Here is a 4,547-nt window from a genome sequence, read left to right on the forward strand (position 1 = left end):
TTCTTGTTTTGTCCTTGCTTCTGGGGATTTTCTCTGTTCCTTTCCAGTCTTTGTTACCTTTTGTCTTTCCTTTCTACTCAGAGAGTCCTCTTTAATATTTCTTGCAGGGCTGGTTTAGTGGTCACAAACTCCTTTCGTTTTTGTCTGTCTCAGAAACTCTTTAGCTCTCCCTCTATTTGGAGTGATAGTCTTGCTGGATAGATTATTCTTGGCTGCAGATTTTTCTCGGGTCAGCACATTGACTATGTCATGCCCCTCCCTCTGGCTGGCCACGTTTCTGTTGAGAAATCTGCAGGTAGCCTTGTGGGTCTTCCCTTGTGAGTTAGGGACTTCTTTTATCTTGCTGTTTTTAGGACTTTTTCTTTATCAGTGTATTTTGCAAATTTAATTAAACATGTCTTGGTGTTGACCTGCTTTTGTTGATTTTGATGGGCCTTCTCTGTGTCTGCTGGATCTGGATATCCTTTTCTTTCTCTAGATTAGGGAAGTTTTCAGCTATAATTTCTTCAAAGAAACCTTCTGTTCCTTTTCTCTCTCTTCTGCCTCTGGGACTCCTATGATACTGTTATTATGTTTGATGGAGTCACTGAGTTCCCTAAGTATACCTTTGTGAACTGATGTTTTTCTGTCTTTTTGGCAGCTTGGTTATTTTCCGTAATTCTGTCTTTTGTATCACTTATTTGTTCCTCTGCTTCTTCTATCCTTGTGGTCATTACATACAGTTAATTTTCAACCCTCAGTTATTGCATTTTTCATTTTGGCCCTTTTGCTGTTGTTGTTGTTGTTGTTTTATTTCTGTGGTAAGGGCCTCCCTGAACTCCTCCCTTCCTTTCCCAGGCCCAGCTAGTATCCTTAAGACTGTTGCTTTACATTCTCCATCAGGCTTGTTACTTATACCTGTTTCGATTAGATCTCTGTCTGTCACCTTGTCTCGTTCTTTGATCTGTGATGACTCCTTTGTCTTGGCATTTTGTCTAAGTCTCTCTTCTCTGTATTAGCAGAGTCTGTTATATTTCCTGCTCCTGGGTGTAATGGCTTTATAAAGAAGAGGTCATAGAGTATCTAGGGCCTGGCACTTCAGAGAGTGTCTGTTGTGTGTTCTGCATGTGCCTGTTGTTGTTTTTTTTTTTTGTTTTGTTTTGGTTTTGTTTTGTTTTGTTTTGGCTGCTCTATCCCTCAGGCCAGTCATCTGCAGAGGCACTCCTTGCCTGCAATGAGGAGTGTTTGAACCTTGGACAAAATGTGGCAAGTTTTAACTAGGTGTGCTCTGATCTGCTTGTTAAATGAGACATGCTCCTTCCACTAGAACTGTCTCTCAACTCTCTGGTTGGGAGACATGGTATGGGCAGGGGTTACTTTTGGTCTTCTGGGGAAGGGGACCTCTGCACTGGGACTGAGGCAAACTTGAAAGAGAAGAGCAGTACCGGCAGCATGCAGGTGTGTGTGGTCTGGTGTAAGGAGACTGAGCAACCAGTGCTGGTACAGTGCTGTTTACTGTAGCTGGCTCTGTTTCTATGCTGAGGGGTGGGAGAGGAAAATGGCACTTACCAGCTGCTTATTCCTGAGAGGCATCACTGTGCATGCTGCCTCTCAGGGAAAAATTTTGAAAATGCTAATAATCACCTATCCTGTGCATCCCAGGTGTTTTTCAGATCACTGTTTCCACAGTTTGCCTCCGGGGTGTTCGCCTATCTTTTCTCCAGGAGCAGTGCAGTCCTCTCTGGGCTCTATTCCAGCCAGACCTGCTGACTTTTAAAACTCCAGGATTTAGGGATGGACTGTGAGGGGGTGTGTCTGAGCTGGTCTTCTGACGGAGGATCCTGCCATGCTGAGACAGTTGCAAGATTGATGGAGAAGGCAGTTGTGCCCAGAGCACAGGGGCATGAGACTTGGCATAAGCAAATTAGGCAACCAGTGTCAGTGATGCTTTGCTTCCCGCAGGTAGCTCTGTGTTTATGCTGAGGAGCAGGGGGAGGAAAATAATGCCTGTCCTCTCCTTTGTTCCGAGAGAGGCATCTCCCAGTACTCTGCCTCTCAGGGATGTGCTTTAGGAAAAGTGAATGATTTACTTCTCTGTGCTCCAAGTGTTCCCCAGATTGCTATTTCCACACCATCTACCCCCACCCCCAGAGCTATTTGCTTGCCTCCAGGAGTAGGTCAGTGGCCTCAGGGCTTTACTCCAGTCAAGCCCACCAACCTTTAAAACTCATCTTTAAGCCCCACTGTTTTTAAGAACTCATAGAATTCAGTCTCTCCCATTTTCCCAGACAATGGCTCTGGGAAGTGTTCTCTTTGTGCGTATCCCTTTGTGTTCCACTCCTTCTCTCCTTTCTCCATGACCAGGGCTCCCTTCCTTCTGCAGCACCCATGATCTGTTTCTCCCCTAAACTACTTCTCTGCATTTCCTAACTTCCTCAGTGTGGCCTCTTTTTCTCTAGTAGTGCAATTTATTCTGTTAGTCTTAGGTTGATTTCTGGGGTATTTAAAATGATTTGATAATTATCTGGTTGTGTTCAAGAGATGAGATGAGCTTAGAGTCTTCTTACTCCACCACCATCTTAGCTCCTCCATGTTTAAGTCTTTTAATAAAGATACCAAACTGCAAAAAGAAAAAAAGACTGTAAAAGGGGTCTCGACGCCAAATATGTTAAGAATCACTGGTCTAACTTTTTGTAAATTTTTGTCAATATACCATATGTGCTAATTTTTAGAGACAGGGCTCCATATGTGTCCACTAAATCAAACTTCCTAAGTGTGTTCTTATCATATATTTCTATACTAAGGTTGTTGGTTTTGTCATGTGTTGTTTTGTGTTTGTTTTTTGCTCTAGGTCCAATGTGGAGCTTGAACTGATAACTTTGAGATCAAGAGTTGCATGCTCTACTGACTGAGCCAGCCAAGAACCCCTCTTTGCTAAGTTTTTGAATGCCTGACCTACCAATGATCTGGGGAGGTGAACTGATATTTCCTACCTTGATGATAATTTGTCAATTTCTTCCTGTATTTCTATCAATTTTTACTTTGTATATTTCAAAGATATTTGATTAAAGCAGATTGTCTGGCTTACTAGCTATGTGGTCTAGGGCAATATGCTTATTCCCTCTGGGCTTTATTTTCCTCATTTATAATATGTGGGTAATAATAGTATTACTTCATACAGTTGTTGTCAGTAAAGATTAGCTATTGATATCTTTACCGTAGTGATTAGTGTGGGAGCAGAAAAGGAGAGGAGTTGGATTTATTCAGTTGCACTTTTGGCTGGGGGAAAGGTTGGGGGAGAAACATAAATGATTAAGGATAGTAAAGTTGGAAAATAATAGTGGGGAGAGTAGCTGAGGCGAGAGTGGCTAAGAAGAAAAGTGATAAGCCTGAGCTATGTGGGCAAAGATGCCCTGGACATCTTAATGAGAGTGAAGGACAAGTATGGTGAGATGGGGTATGAGTGAGCTGGTGGGACAATTATTAGGGTAAACTTGAGGTCCAGTGTGACATCTCAGGTGCCGGTGGAAGAAAGGGGTAGGGTAAAGACTGATTGTTCACATGGCTGCAAAAGCCACACAGAACAGGGATGGTACTGGATGGAAACGAAACCCTAAAGCCTTCTGTATTGGTGACAGGAGAGCAGCAGATTGCACACACAGGAGAAGTGGTGCTTTGAGAGTGGCCCTGGCAGCAGAATGAATGCCAGTTCTGTTGTGGTATTGGGGACTTGGGAGAACGAGTCCCTTCACTAGAGGCGACCCAGGGTAACCACACTTTCAGGAGACGCAGCTTTGAGGGTAAGAGAACGGAGAGGCTTAATGGGTTAGTGGGGAGTTGACAATATTGGGGCGCAATTACTGTGGAATAGGGCGAAGTATAAAGCTTGGGGGAGGGGGCAGTGGGCCAGTGGGTCAAAGGAGAGAAAACACAAGGACTTTATGTCTTGGCCAAGGATGAGAAAGGTATGAGGCATGCTGTGATCAGCCATCTGCACAGTTTCAAAAAATATTCTCGACAATTAGGCCTAGAACAGGGGCCAAGAGACTGTCAGTTTCTTAGTGGTTTAGGAAAGGAGGAACAGTTACAGATAGATTGACAAGAGGACTTTTAATTTTTTAATTTTTTCCAAGTTTGGTTTAAATTCCAGTTAGTTCACATACGGTACAGTGTTAGTTTCAGCTGTAGAATTTAGTGATTTATCACTGACACATAACACACAGTGCTCGTCACAAGTGTCCTCCTTAATATGCATCACCCACTTAACTCATCTCCCCATCCACCTCCCCTGCTTGTTCTCTATAGTTAAGAGTCTGTTTTCTGGTTTGCCTTTCTCTTTTTCCCCCCTATTTTCATCTCTTCTGTTTCTTAAATTCCACATATGAATGAAATCAGATAGTATTTGTCTCTCTTTGACTTATTTAGCTTAGCATAATGCTCTCTAGCTCCATCCATGTCATTGCAAATGGCAAGATTTCAATGTTTTTATGGCTGAATAGTACTCTGTTGTATATATACACCACATCTTTATCCATTCATCAGTTGATGGACATTTGGGCTCTTTCCAT

The 4,547-nt window shown here is 42.9% G+C and overlaps 1 long non-coding RNA gene across 1 annotated transcript; it reads left to right on the top strand.

Annotated features, from left to right (window-relative positions):
- The first annotated feature begins 1,272 nt into the window (after positions 1 to 1,272).
- Positions 1,273 to 3,071, top strand: LOC120237160. Its single transcript, XR_005529875.1, has 2 exons — positions 1,273 to 1,437; positions 2,831 to 3,071. It is a non-coding gene; the product is annotated as an uncharacterized LOC120237160 (long non-coding RNA).
- Positions 3,072 to 4,547: the final 1,476 nt, after the last annotated feature.

This window comes from Hyaena hyaena, unplaced genomic scaffold (assembly GCF_003009895.1).
Source record: "Hyaena hyaena isolate Hyena2069 unplaced genomic scaffold, ASM300989v1 scaffold_173, whole genome shotgun sequence".
NCBI classification, from domain to species: Eukaryota; Metazoa; Chordata; class Mammalia; order Carnivora; family Hyaenidae; genus Hyaena; species Hyaena hyaena.